The 16132-nt window shown below is 38.8% G+C and overlaps 1 protein-coding gene across 2 annotated transcripts in view; it reads left to right on the plus strand.

The window, feature by feature from the left end:
• Positions 1 to 16132, plus strand: part of ARHGAP15 (Rho GTPase activating protein 15) — a 618249-nt gene that overhangs the window by 490512 nt on the left and 111605 nt on the right. The gene's annotated exons all lie outside the window — the stretch shown is intronic.

Here is a 16132-nt window from a genome sequence, read left to right on the forward strand (position 1 = left end):
CACACACACACGTAAAAACGAATGAATGAATGAATGAAAATCTTTCCAAATGCAAGGAAACTTCTGCTATTGATTCTCGGACCAGCAACGATTAGTACATCTCTAAATTTAACATCTTAGGGTGTACTTACTATGATTGTGACAGCTTGGAAAAAGTTTCCTGGCAAGCAAGCTGATTCAAGGAGGAAAAAGAAAGAAGAAAGAAAGGTAAAATTAAAAAGCTTGCAAGCCTGGCAGGAGCTTAATTAAAGTCCAAATGAGAATAATCTCCAAGAAAAAAAAACGCTCTACTTAGGAGGTCTGATCTTGGATGGCTGTGTGTACAGTGTTCCCATTAGGGGGAGTGGGATATGGGGAGCCTGTTGGAAACAGCCCCTCAATATGCCCTTTTATTCTGTTTTTCATTTCACAAAAGTCTTCATGCTTGTTTAAAGCTCTGGCAAAATGATATCAAGAGGAATAAAGCACAGCTTATTCTCCCAAGGTCTTTCTCTTGCTGCCTGCTCACAATTTCAGATGTTGTTGTTGTTGAATAGAGTAGCAGTGCTTTAAATACGGGTTTTGAAGGGAGGCTGGATCTCATATCCCCTGTCAGAGTTTTTATTTCATGAGCCCTCTGCTTCTCAAGAAGAACAGTATTTTATAGTTCCCAGGCTCTCTTAACTTCTTTTTAAAAGGAGGAATAAAGAAAAAATAAACAAGCATGAATTTCCATAACAGTTTATTCTGATATTCCATCTTGGAACACTCAAGCATGGAAGATCACTCATAATGCGAAGACAGTGTTCCGGTAAGACATTGGGGGATTTTGCATTTGGGTACATATTTCTGATTATGTATATTTAAAGAAGTCATACAGATTTCACATCGTGGTCGCCATACTTTTAAGTGAGAATTGTCTCATTTGGAAATATACTTGTGCATGTGCTGATTTGAGGGCTATGATGTAGGATACCCATCATTTAAGCTTCCTTTAGTTAACCTGATTCTGAAGATATTAGGCAAGCCATTCCCTTAGTCTAAGAGATGTGGGAAGCAGGCCCTCAAACCCATGTGAGGTTGTGTCCTTTGAATTTCCATAAAGAGGAGGCCCATCTCTGGACTGTCCTAGACTTGCCTCCAAACTGGACAGAATTTCAGAAGTATGGGCATGGTCAGAACTTAACAAAGCAGAACTGAGGTAGGCAGCATGCTGTTGTGACTGATGGCTGTTGAGAGGACTTTTTCCAACACCTGTCAAATAGGCTATGGAGAAAATGCATGAGAGAGTGCTTTAGAAAGTCCTTTAAAGATGTAAGATACTGAACCATTGCTGACGGTGTTTCTCCAGATGAGCTTTGTTTGAGAAAGTAATCTAGAAGCAAAGAGACGGGAGTTTTTCCCTCATTGCTCAAGGCAAGGAGAATCACTCTCAGCAAGCTTGCCTTACCTAACTCATGTAGTACTTAGTATTTTTAATATGTCAGATGGAGGGACTAACCAAGAGGCTAATATGGCTGAGAAATATGATGTTGGAAAGGGACATATGTTTGCTAATCCATGCATTTTTGACATAACCTTGGCATTAGTTCTTGAATTCTCAAGTCAGCTTGAGGTTGTAGTTCATGCTTAAATATCCTTAAGTAATGGCAGAATGGCCACATAGTTCCTTGGAAATGGCAAAACCACACCAGAGGAGGCACTTTTACTCCACGGTGCACTAACTGAGTAAAAAAGTGTTTCCAAAATATAAGGACATCCATATCCAGTCCCAGAGAAGTGCTGGGCTTTATCATAGCTCTCACTGCCTCTTGTAAAATCTATACCATGAGAAGCTTAACAGACCTGCCCGTGAATTCTTCACTCTTTATGAAAAGGAACCAGCCAGGTGAGGTCTTTCTGCAGGGGAGATGTCCATATAGGCTGGCTCTAGGCTTCTTTGACCATCTTCATCCATCACTTCTTTGCTCTGTACCTGTGGAAGGTTGACCCTAGCCAGCTGTATCGCAGAGGTGCTCTTGGGGGCTGGCTTCCTGCTGCTACAGTCAGTGGAAGTCTCTGGTGATGGATGGCAGAGGGAGGGGGAAGGAAAAGACCAACCAGTTTTTTAGTTTATCCTCCACCCCCTCTCCCTTGCCCACCCATCTGCCTCAGATAACTTCTCTACCTGAGGATCCATGTCCTCCATGTCTTCAGCCCATTCTGGTTCCATCTTCCATCTGGTGATGTGGACCCTCCTCCCTTTGTCCCTCCAGCCTGGTAGTGGCTTCCTGCAGTGGCTGGTTTCTTGGTGACTTCGGGCTCCCTTATTTGGTTCTCAGCTTCTTCATCACATGGGTAACCAGTTCTCTGCATCAAAAGTATTCCCTCTGTTGGTGTAAATGCTTGAAGTGATGTCTGGTTTCTGGTTAGCCACTAGCAAAACTCCATGCCAGTCACTGTCATGGTTCATGTACCTATAACGTTATTTTCCTTTACTGTCTCACTACCCCCAAGCCCAGTTTGTGAAGGCTTAAGATTTCTCTTTGGCCCCAAATTGAGAGACCTTCTGTTACCCTTTCATGACAGAGTGAAAAGGTAAGTAGACCAAAAGGAATTTTGCATCCAACTGGAACGCTTTGCTTCTGAAGAAGAACTGTTTTTTCATGTACAAGCAATTAATGATCATTTGTGCTATTTGAAATACTGTTAGTTTTTATTATACGTTTGAAAGTCATCATTACATATTCCAAGAAGAGGGAACAGAAGGCATTTACTTTTTTAAGTAGTTTCTTTTTGGACCAAAAACAAGCATTAATATGATAAGAACCAACAATTGCCATAGTGATTCCCTGTCTGATAACACGCATTGGGGTAACAAAAACACTAGTGATTGTTTCATATTTCAGGATCCAAGTACTGCAGCTATTGATCTGAAATTCTATACTTGAGGTCAATGCAACTGGGTCACCTGCAGGTTATTTCATGGGGATTTAACCCACTGACTGCAAGGACTTAATTCCCTGGAAATGACTTGTGCTGAAGGCATGATTAATACTGTAAGTGTGAACTCAGTACAAAAACATGGCTTTAGAGTTTTATGATAGGTGATGCAATCTTGTGACTAAAAGCCTGCAGGGGGCCTGGACGTTTCCAGTACATCTAAATCCTATGAAATGTACTAAGTTTACCTCTATTCCCATCTCTTTTGTTCTGGTACCTCTACAGATCCAAAGAAAAGAGACAGCAAACAGTGTCTTTTCTATTTTACTATCTGCATTTTTCCAAAATTCCTGGGAAAGGGAAAGAGAGGAGGAAAACTTGTTGACACTTTTTATAATTATCTAATTTATTTCTGAAAATAACACAGGAGACACAGAAGAAATGGAAAAATCACGTGGAAAGTAATTTCTAGCTCATAAAGTTACTATGAGAATAATACAACATAACATTTTCTTTATATTAGGTGCTCAATAAATGATTTGAAAGAAATTTATTTTTCAGAGGAATAAAGTAAGTCACAAAATATTTCCCAAGTTCACATGGCTCAGAAGATTAGGTTTAGCATTAAGCTGCAGACTCTAAAACATAAATACTTTCCATCATCCTACATTGCATTTCTGGGACTGTTTATCTAAAAGAAATCTTGCTGGAAGAATAACTAACTAGCTGTTGCCAAATATCTGTCTGTTGCATCATCCTATATAAAACCTATGTATCCCATATCATTCTATATAAGATCTTGTCATTTCTGTCTTTTTTTTTTTTTACCAAGGTTAGAATTAAATGATCAGAAATTTTAGTATTGGAGTTCTAGGTTAAAAATAAGTTAAAACTTTCCAAGAGTGAGCTATGTTTCAATATTTACTATTAGATATTAAAAGCATCAGTGCTTTAAATATTGCCCTCTTTGAGTACATTTTAACCCTCCACTGTATGATTTTTATAACCAATTGTTCACCCATCCCCTTTTGAAATTCATTTAGATATATACAATGTTACTTTCCTATTTCATATGAGTACCTGTTTCAAGTTGAAGTGTTATTAATGTTCCTTTTTACAGTTCTTCACTTATCAAATTACAACATGCACCAAACCAGATTCTACAGAGGAGTTTATGATGGAAAGTGATGGATTAGGCCCTATCACTTCACATCCCCAGGCCTATTCATGAGAGGAAACCTCCTTCAACTATTTCAGTTTTCATCTCTTGTAGTAGCTACTTTCATAACTCTGGATAATATCTCTACTTCTTGACTTATCTACTATAGATAATACCTAATATGAAATATTAATTTATTCTACTTCACTTCCTCCAGCATTTGATACTCATATTATTATATGTGGATGTTGAATAATACACATAAACCTCTGTTTCTTGTTTCATTCAGCATTCTACAGTAACTCCTAACTTTCCTTTGTAAGGTAAGTATATTTTCCTTTCTACCCTTTCATTTACCTCTCTTCCTTTCTTTCACAATCACTGGTTATTAACTCCTTTAAATTTTAATAGTTTGACCAATTAGAAAACTAATAAACAGCGTTGATATTTGCATTACTATGAGTTTGTAAGTCTTGTTCATTACCTGTCCAAGAGGTTTCACAAAGATTCCTTCTTTAGACTTCACTGTCACAATCCCTACACTTGTCAAAGAGTATTCCTCACCAAGTCCAATAGAATCTATTTTATTACACTCCAAAAATTGCTTCAACTCTTGGCCACATTTGGTTCCCTTTATAGTTGGATTGTGCTTTTCTTGTGCAGAGTTTTTATTTATTTTTTTCCTGGTGTCTGTAATTGCTTTTCTTTTTCTTTGCTTTTTTTCTTTTATAATGTCCTTACTCATTTCTGACACTATTGCACAGAGTCCCGATTTACCAGGATGACTTCTTTCTAGAGGCTTCTGCCATTCTAATTCATATTGGAGTGGTGCTTCCAGGGCTGCTTCAGGGTGTTCAGATTTCTTTGTGTTTTCTGAATTAGAGGCACTCTTTCCTATAGGACATGTGTATTAGCTTCCTTTTGCAGCTGTAACAAATTACCTTGAACTCAGTGGCCTAAAATAACAGTGATTTATTACCACATATTTCTTTTTTTTTTTTTTTTTTGCGGTACGCGGGCCTCTCACTGTTGTGGCCTCTCCCGTTGCGGAGCACAGGCTCCGGACGCGCAGGCTCAGCGGCCATGGCTCACGGGCCCAACCGCTCCGCGGCATGTATTACCACATATTTCTATAGGACAGAAGTCTGAAGCTTAGTCTCACTGAGCTAAAATCAGAGTGCCGGAAGGACTATATTCTGGTGGCTCTGCAGGAGAATCCACTTCCTTGCTTTTTCTAGCTTCTAGAGGTTGCCTGCATGCCTTAGCCAGTGGTCCCCTTCCACCCCCTTCACAGGCAGCATGACATGACATCACATCACTCTGACCTCTTCTGTAGTCAGTCAGTCTCCCTCTGACTTTCTCCTCAGTCCATTTTCCACTTTTGAGGACCTTTGTGATTACATTGGGCACCCCCTGGATCATCCAGGATACTTCCCCATCTCAAGGTCCTTAATTTAATCATATCTACAAAATCTCTTCTATCATGTAAAGTAACATATTCACAGGCTCTAGGAAGTAAAGTATGGACATCTTTATGGAGCCATTTTTTTTTTTGCCTACACCCTCTCTACACCCATGTCACAAATGTGCTTCATCCATCAATTTTCATCTTCCTGTCTCAAATCTAAAGAATCATCAGAGTTGAGATAACAGTGAAACCATAGGTTGATTAGTAGATGAGCAGGAAATAAAGAGAAATGACCTTGTGAATTTCCTTACAAGATGTTTTATCTATTATTTGTGTGGGATAGGCTTAGAGATTTGTCTCAAGCCTGGGCCAAAGCTCATTTATTCAAGGACTATCTGATAATTTCACTTTGGTCACCTTCACCTCAGCTCTGTGCTGCTCTTGCTACAGCATGATTTGGGGTTTGTTGATTTGTTGTATTCTAAATTTCCAAAGCTGCCTTTTGTGTATAAAAATAATTACTTTTCCTCCCATCCTTGAGCAGGGCCCCATCATGGGAATGCAATCAATGCTAACTCCAAGATCAAAACAACCTTGTGGGTCCAAGAGCAGTCCCCTTATCCTCGTTTTCAGTTACTCTTAAGTAATATTATGCATATAATGTTTATTATATATCCTGTTTATTATGCATCATATTTGTTATATATCATGTTTATTTAATATATGTGCATATACACACACATATATATATATGTATTTATGTATATAACACTTGGAGATTAGGCAAGCCAGCAACAAACTGAGACAGTAAAGATGCTTCATACAAGTCTTCAATTTAAAGGTTGTAGTCACACACTCATTTGAAGACAATATTTATGCCTACTTTTGCTACACACTGATCAGTTAAGCAGTGAAACAAATTGTGAGAAATGGTATCCATAAGTTGAATAAGCATCTTTAAAATCAAGGCACCAAAGGTAGAGCATACCCCATGCCTAGTCCTTAAATATAACTCATCCTACTATACATCTGACAGTCACACCATCCTTGTATAAAAATGATCTAAATTAGAGACATTGCCCTATGTCAGAAAGTATCTACTGCATGTCTTAATGGTTTTTTTCCTATGGCCATCATGCCATTTTACCTTTAAAGTATACTTTCAATAAGTAATTGGGAAAAAAAACTAGTCAAGTATATTGGCAAGTATTTTCTTTACTCTTGACTTTATCTTGCCCTTTGGTCAAACTATTTCTGATGCATCATCAACTCCATGATGACAGTCTTTGGGAGAAAAGAAACAGAGCTTGCAAGGCACTTGACTACGAATAGTTGCTAAACATGAAAGCATGATAGTGACAAATTACCTTAAGACCAGAGAAAGGAAAAAGCAGGGTTTAAAGGGTCACCACAGAGAAACCAGAGATATAAAAATAATGTAGTAGAAAAATATTCTCTACAGCACCATTTCAAGGAAAGTTGAAATTAAAATAAAGGTAGATTTTACAAATACTCCCCTTTTACTACAGTTTCCACTGCAAGCTCACAGACTTGGCGGGGTTTTTGTTGTGGTTGCTTTTTAATCAGTGTGTGTGTGTGTGTGTGTGTGTGCGCGTGTGTTAGCAAACTAGAAATTTTATGGCTGATGCCTAGCTTGTCTCTTAACTCATTCTAATTATATTCATAATTAAATTGTAAAAAAAAAATAGTTGACTAGAGCCAAATGGCTTGCACAGGTGTCTTTTTGTAGGAATGGTTTAGTGCTAGATAATAAACAACTGGACCTCCATCTACTTAATTTGGCTTAATGAAAAGTCCTTTATAAGTAAAACTAGAAGGTGATTCAGAACTAAAATTGGACCTTGATGCTGAAATTAATTGAGTGGTAACACATCAGCTCCATTAGAAAATGTGGTGCTTGTCTTTTTGCTTTTCCTTAAAACTTTCTTACACTTCTTTCTTCCATATCCTTATGAGGTCAGTTTTCAAAGCAATAAACTTCAAGCTGAGCGATCAGCCAGTCAGCCTTCATGAGTCAGCTTCCTGAGCATCTCTTCCCACTGAAGAGAGATGCTTTTAAAAAATAAATAGCAAAATGAAGAATTTCTCCTCAGTACCTCAGTGGAAAACAGTTATCGTGACCCTGTCCTCTAATGTAGATTTAGGTCACTGGTTTTCATCGGCTGTTATCAGGGTCACAGCATCAATAGATCCTAATGAAAATGAGGGTTTGTGGCCTTTGAGATGCCAGTCTCATTTCACATTCTCAGGTTAATACCAGTACTGCTTTGTGATCACCACAGAGAGACCTTCCAAAAAGTTTTTTGCCGACCCACTCCCAACTCTGATTCTGGCCACATTTCTGGGAGGATGACCTCTCCTATTTCCCCAGTAGGTTTCTTTTCTCTCACCCAGTCCAGCGTGGTTCTAATTATAAGGATAAGCTAATGATGCAACTGGCTTGCCGTTTCCTTTTGAGGAAAAGCCAAATTCTTTGTGAGGTCTTCAAAGCCCTTCATGTCTGGTTACCTGAAAGCTCTCTTGCCTGGACCATGTCCTTCAAGCCCGCTGATCTCCTGGCCTTTCCTTGAATACCCCAGGTATATGGAGGGTCTTTGTCTGCTCAACCCCTCTGCTACAGGTATGTCCCCATGTTGCCACTCACATGTTCACTTTTCAGTGAGGCCTACCTCATCAGAGAAGCTAACATTTCTACCTGCGGGGCACACCACCACCTCCATTCAAATTCTGAGTCCACTATTTACTACCTTTAAGACCTTGAGCAAGTCCTCAACCTCTCTTCACCTCAATTTCTACATCTAGAGAAAGGATGTAAAAGTAGTATCTTCCCCATGGGGATTGCAGGGAGTTTAATGAAATGCTAATTATGACAAGGCACTTATTTACGGGTTTCTGGCATGTGACATTCAGTGAACGTCAGCTAGTAATATCAAATCAGTGTACAATCAGCCTATCCTTCAGGCCGTGCTCTCAAATGACCTTCCCGTCCATTCCCACAATCTTTCCACTCCTCCAATAACGTGTCTCAAGTGACACATATGACCATCTTTATTCTGCTTTAATATTTGTTTCCAGAATTCCAGACAGCACCAAATATGTTTAAGATAATAATCCAGGATATTCTCTTGCTTTGAGATCCAGCAACTCCCACTTTTCTTTATCTCATGACATCTCTCCTTTGTTCTGTCAGCAGTTCCCAGGCCCAACTCCACCTGATTATTCCAAAGCCTGTCACTTCATTATAGAACATACATCTTAATCATAACTCAGAGGCTAACCATCTTCTCTAACCTGACGCTACCTTACTTCTACTGGATATTAGTAAATGTGACATTGATAGTGACACCAGAAAAGACAATTTCAAAGTAATGCCTTCTCCCAATTGGGAAATTAGCTTCCTTGCTGATGGTGTTCCTGTGTTTTCTCTTGTGAAGTTTATAGGCTCATTGGCAGGAGAGGAGTTTAGGGTGTGAAAGGGGGAGGCTAGACACTAGCCTGTGCACATATTCATAACACTGTAGATCTTTCTCACAGAAAAAACATTCAAAGAGTTGTCAACTAAACCATATGCTACAAGAAGTCATTTCTCCTCATACACACGCATAGACACAGGGACACACACACACACACACACACACTAACACACACTCATTCTCCAAAGCTGAAATGTTTCATTATTTTTCTTTTCAGCTCTCACAACTTACGACATTCTAGCTTTAAAAGGTAGACTTATTTTGGAGAACTCCCTGGCGGTCCAGTGGTTAGGACTCCACGATTTCACTGCCGAGAGCCCGGTTCAATCCCTGGTTGGGGAATTAAGATCCCACAAGCCATGCGGTACGGCCAAAAAGAAAAAAACTTTCACAATTATCTCAAGAGAACTTTCCTATTAATCTCCCTGAGCCATTTTTGAACCTTGATGGGGGGTGAGAACTGATCCCTTACCCTGTTTCCTCTTGCTTGCTCACAGGCAGGCACATGCTCTCATCGACTCAGGCACCTGTCCTTACTCTAATTCTCCACCTCTCAGTTGATAACAGAGTTTTCTTCTAATAGCTTCTAGGGCTATCACAGGCTCCTTGAAATGCAGCATGTCTTCATTGGCTCACTCTTTATTGTTTTGGAGAGTTAAACTTTAGAAGTGATGTCTGCCAGAGTACTATACATCTCCTGGGGGAATTCTGCTCATGTTGGAACAGCTCAGTATACTTGCTGAGAATTGCCATGTGCTTTGGAGATTGGAGCCTTTCCCTAAGGATCGACTCACACATTTTCTACCTACACTTTGGGAAACAGAAACATGGAAAATGGATACCCTTTTATAGAAAGCAAGTAGCAGTGCTGGTTTTGTAAGTAAAAATATGCTTGAAAAAACAAAAGCAAACACATATTTTTTAAAAATCCATGCACGATAGAAAAAAGTTGCACTGGATAATTATGAGTTTCCTTCTTTCATTGACTTATAGTTTTCTATTTGAATGCGCAGTCCCTTTTATTTCATGCAACACCTTCACTTTTCAGAAAATTGAAACTCTAAAAGGGTAAACGTCTAAGGCCCTGAGTCCATGATTACTGTCTAACCAATCAGCTCTTGGCCCCTTTCTCTTTTACTTCTCATTTGGAGCGTCCAGGAGGTGAAAGGTTGACTCTTTCAGATCTCAAGTCCATTTGTCTGCCAAGTAACGGATGGGTAGACCCAGTTATTGCTGTCTGTCATGCTAGTTTAAAGGCTAATACTGTCCTTCCAATACATGAAATCAATGATCTTTTGAGCTTCTCCTCCAGGTTCCTAACTCTAAGCACCATGGTAAGATTGTTCTTTGACACCTTTTGTGTATTATTCTCTGACTATCTAATTGGTACCTAAGAAGGAACTATTACATCATTGAAATATTTTTTTGAAATTTCTACTCCTTTGTGCTTTGTTATGAAAATGTTTTAGGAAAAAATCATCCTGAGCAATATTAGACACAGAAAGACCTCTGAAACCCCTATCTATGATGCTAGGATCTGTAATGCTCAGGGCTTCTGAGAGCTGACCCCTAAATGAATATGTCTTAGCCAAGTAGAAGACCCAGAGTTCTCCACAAAGGGGAAAGGCAGACCAACTAGAACATAACTAGAAGAATCACATTGGTCAATGTCAGAATCCAAACAGCATCTGTCTCTAACAGTTCCTTAATATTTGAAAAGACCTAAAACATAAGCTCCAACCTCTGTTTAGTATTCTCCTTTCTTTCTCTGTTCTTTCAATAATTCTCAAGAATTAAGATCACACTCTTCCAAGTGTGCCCCTCTAAAGTTTAGAAATTATCTTAGTCAGCTTGGGCTGCCATAACAAAATACCATAGACTGGGTGACTTAAACAACAGAAATGTATTTCTCACAGTTCTGAATGCTGGAAGTCTGAGATCAGTGGGCCAGCATGGTTGGGTTCCAGTAAAGCTCACTCCCTGGTTTGTAGATGGCCACCTTCTCACTGTATACTTATGTGGTGGAGAGAGAGTAAGTTTGGTCTCTTCCTCTTCTTAGAAGGATGCTAATCCCATCATGAGGCCCCACCCTCATGACCTCACCAGCATCTAATGACCTCCCCCAAAGGCCCCACCTTCAAATACCATCACGTTGGAAGTTAGGGTTTCAACATAAGAATTTGGGGGGCTGGGAGGAACAAAAACTTTCAGGCAATAACAGAAATCATCCTTGAATGAATATTTTAGTTGTACAACTTAATCAGTGTAGGATGAAGTTTCTTCCCTTATTCTGGCAATATCTTTCTATTACTGCCACACACGATTTAATTAGCTCTTTATTAATATTATTTAATTATATTATGGGGGTCTAAAATTGAATTTAAACTTCCAGGTGTCACTTTTACCCATTTCTTTCTCGTATTAATTTTGTGTGTTTTTTAACCTACGTGCAGAAATATGCATGCAACCCATTGTGCTTTTTTCCTCATGATCCCAGGCTGTCAAAACAATAACACTGGCAGTGGAGTTTTGCTTTAAGTTTTAAGTTTTGCATAGTCACAAGACTCATCTCACCTGAGTCACATAACAATTGGAACTGGGACCAAAATCCAAGTTTTTAACCATAAATCCTTCAGTCTCATCACTCACTCTTCCTCTCAGAGTTATGACATTTGCAAATCTGAACAATGTGTATTCCATACCCACATCCAGGTCCTTGAGTGCATTTCAAGACTGTATAGCATAGACTGGAAGGCCATTTGGAACAATGGGGCAATGAGAGAGAACAATTTTATAACATTTTGGGAAGAATTTCAAATGCTGTGCCATTAAGAAGAATTGTAGAGAGGGGCGTTAAAAATTTACAAAGTGTGGGCTTCCCTGGTGGCGCAGTGGTTGAGAGTCCATCTGACGATGCAGAGGACACGGGTTTGTGCCCTGGTCCGGGAAGATCCCACATGCCGCGGAGCGGCTGGGCCCGTGAGCCATGGCCGCTGAGCCTGCACGCCCAGAGCCTGTGCTCCACAACGGGAGAGGCCACAACAGTGAGAGGCCCACGTACCGAAAAAAAAAAAAAAAAAAAAAAAAAAAAAAATTTACAAAATGTAATTCTTTAGACATTTGGACAGTTTTAAGAATTAATTTAAACTATAAATATTGTAAACTAATAGAGTAATGTTAATATATAAATAAACCCTGAAACTGGTCATATAATTACAGTTTTAATTTATGGTTTACTTACCATATTTTCACTTGGATAAAGCCCAGTACGATAGGTACGGTTTGCCATTTAAATTAGTATTTAAAACACTCCTGGGCTTCCCTGGTGGCGCAGTGGTTGGGAGTCCGCCTGACAATGCGGTGGGTGCGGGTTCGTGCCCTGGTCCGGGAGGATCCCGCGTGCCGCGGAGCGGCTGGGCCCGTGAGCCATGGCCGCTGGGCCTGCGCGTCCGGATCCTGTGCTCCGCGACGGGAGAGGCCACAGCAGTGAGGGGCCTGCGTGCCGCAAAACAAACAAACAAACAAAAAAACACTCCTTTGTGATGTTATTATTCCCATTATTTCAATTTAGAAAACTGAGGCTCATGGACATTAAATAACGTGCCTAAGGCTACCAGCTGGAAAGTTGCAGAACTGAGATTTGAACCCCTATCTGGAAGACTCCAAAGCTGTTGTTCTTAACCAGGAAACTAACAGTCTTGCCTAATTTGGACAAAGTGATAGCAAGAGTCTACTTAGAAATGAGATAATTAGTAGATTTAGATGTGGCTCAGATGAAGACTCTGTTGTCAAGAATTATAATGAAAGGAAACTAAATAGAACATGAATAAATTGCTATGCTCATACACATGGTCTCAAAACCTCATTATTTAAGAAAGGCTTCTGTCCTGGCTGTTCAACTTAAAACAAATTCAACAAAATTTTTTATTGCTTTCTGTATCCAAGGCAACATTACAGGTACTCATTCTCATGCCTGGGTCACTGGAAAAACTTTTAAAAATTAAATTAAGCACCAGTGAAATTCAAACACTCCTAGCAGATGAAGAAAAAAATGCTTAAAGTGTAGAAACAAGGCACTATGTCCTTATTACATTCTCTAACAAGTGAATTAAGAAATAACATAAAATTTCTTACAACTTTCATCATATATGTTATTTAATTGAAAGGTAGAACTACAACAAAGCTTTGCTTTGACTCTCATGTCATGTGCTAGAATATATTTTCATGGAGTCTATAAAATAGATTCACTATTTCAACCCATCATATTCATAACAGAAAAAGCCCAACCAGAGTTAAAATACTGATACTATGTCCACTCACATGCAATGATCGTTCACTTTTTAAAAAATGTTTCACATCTTTGTTGAAACAGAGCAAACACACAGAAAAATACACCGACCTGGAGAGTGCTGTTAACTGGGAGTTATTTTTTTATAAAATTGGTTTTCCAGGCTTATATGTTTGTGACTCTTTTCTCTGATGATTAATCATAAATTATCTCTGTTGAATTTTTAAGTATGAAACTGAGTTTAAGCTGTCTCATGTCTAGGTATAGAACTGTACAATATTGTTTTCCATCTCTTAATCTGACCTAAGGATCTCTGGGGTAGGAGTGGTGTTTCAGTATCTTTGTAGCTGCAGCACTAGGTGAATGCAAAAGCATAACGTGCTTTGTGTTGGTTGTTTCATGTAATTCCTCCTTTATCAATCCATTGTAATTAGCAGCAATGGACTGCTGAAGTGGGGGAGTGGCAAGGACTGGTGGTGAGGTAGGTGAGTAAGAAGAGAGGAGGAAACCGTGCTTAATATAGCCCATTTTACTGAGAGCAGATTTAAGAATTAACTGCTTACATCTCTCCAGATGTTCTTATCTGCCTTTAAAGCTCTGTTTTACAGCTACCTTCAGAGGAATATGCTGACTCTAGTCTTCATATTTTCTGTATGTCAAAATGGTATTACCATATAATTTACAAAGTCTTCATCTTGGTGGTTTAAAAATTTATGAGAGAAGAAAGGGGAAGTTAAATGAGCAAATAAAGTATTTTGATAAGGCTAGTGAACTTTTGCAGTATTCAAAGGGTTACCTGAACTCCTGCTAATACAACTTGCCCGACTTCAGTGCAGGGCAATGGCGGAGAAAACAGTGAAACTGTACTATAAAAATAAATTACTGTCATGAATATTAAGCAACAAGAATATAATAAACATGACTGTTTGCATGATTCTGATTTATTGGTACTGATATGTGTATAAATTACGACACTAAGTGTTTACTCTAGTTGTTTCAGAATATGGGCCAAACAAAACTGGGTGGACACTTCCCACAGACCTTTCCATCTGCCACCAAATTCCTCTTTTACTGCTCCTGTTGCTGAGTTTCTTATGTCGGTGGCATCAGGACCAAATGTGAGCAGCCATTCCTTTTAGTTTACTTTGCAGACTGAGTAGATAGCCTTTACAGGAGCTGGTGTTACAACTACTACCATCATGCAGTTTCTGCTCTCTTGCAATAGAAAAACCCCAGCTGCAGAGCATCCCGAGGGCCATTCCTACTTGCTCTGTTAAACAGTGCTCACTTTTGACACGGGAGGGTTCATTACTATATTCATGAACTTCTTGGCACCGGATTTGGGATTTCCCAATGCTAAGCTGTACTGTGTTTTACAAACTTGCTTAACAGTGGGTGTTCTGGATTACTTGTTCTGAGAGGTTAAAAGCAGAGAGAGAGAGAGAGAGAGAAAGAGAGAGAGAGAGAGAGAGAGAGCAAAAACCACTCAGTGTATCCATGTAAAATCTGGTGGTACCTCAACTGCCGTAAGATAACTACACGAATAGCACAAAGTTGGTCTTGCTGATATTCACAAGTCGATGTTATTAAGATTTGTCATCAGTTTTAATTGACACTCTTTGGAACCAGATATTTGTTAAACAGATGGCCAGAATAAGGTATCGCGCAAGAAAATAGCATTCTCCTGCCTCGGGTTTTTAGCTTTAATGTTACATCTCATCAAAGTTTACTTCAGGAGATCAATTATTTTGGAGATGTCTTTTCTCTAACATTGGTGGCAACCTGCAAGGAAGATAGCCAAAAATTTAATAACCTTAACAAAAGATGCAGTTTCCACATAATGGAGTATGCTGTACAGGTATAAGTTGATGATACCTGTAAAGAACTGCTGATCATATAAACACTTGGCTACAGATGAAATGCCAGCTAAAGTTCATGATGAGGCAAGAATTGTTAGCTACTTAGAACTGGAAGTCTTACAACATTCTTGAGGGCATTTTAACTACATATACACCAGAAGGTTTAAAAATCTGCATACCTTTGTATTGGCTACTACATATCTAGAAACTTACCTTAGGAAATTGTTATAGATATGCACAAGTATGTGTACAAAGTTGCTCATAGAAATGTTATTTATAATTGTGAACAATGTAAAAGTAACATATTTGTCCAAATTTGGGGAAAGTTAAATTATGGCACATTCGTATAATGAAATATTATACAGTTGTTAAATTATGTTATAGAAAGCATTACTTACAAGGTAAAATGCCAGTAAATATTAAAAGAGAGCATAAGGATGTACAGGTATTAACCTATTTTAAAATATGTATGTAATTATTTATAAGTAGAGAAAGGACAAAGTATTTATTTCAAATATTAACAGGGGTTGTCTCTGATTGGCTATATAGCCTTCATTTTTTATTTTTTTTATATTCTTCAAGTTTCTTCAATAAGTACATCTGTAATAATAAAAAAAAAACTAAAACTAAAAAGTATAAAAAGAGGGCGAGTTGACGGTGTTGTGAGAGATCCCAGAAGCAGTTACTCTAGAGGATCCCAAAAGTGGTTTTGACCCAAATCACCATCATAGAAACAGATTCCTGGACCCATTCTGCTAGATTTTGATTCAGTGTGCCTGAGATGAGGTTGAGAAATTTTTACTAAAATTCTCAGGTGATTCTGATGTGCAGTCAGATTCGGGAACCATTGATTTCTGTCCTTTCTCCCTGATGAAGCCAAAAAGGAGAACATGTACAGACTATGTTCCTTCTGTACATAGTCTGTTGGCATCACAGCGTCTTACCCCAAAACAAGGTGTGCAATCCTTGAGTGGGATACTGAAGAAGTAAGAGGTAAATTCTCTAAACTAGAGAAGAATATGC

The sequence above is a fragment of the Mesoplodon mirus genome, assembly GCF_964341445.2.
Source record: "Mesoplodon mirus genome assembly, chromosome: 8".
NCBI lineage: Eukaryota > Metazoa > Chordata > Mammalia > Artiodactyla > Ziphiidae > Mesoplodon > Mesoplodon mirus.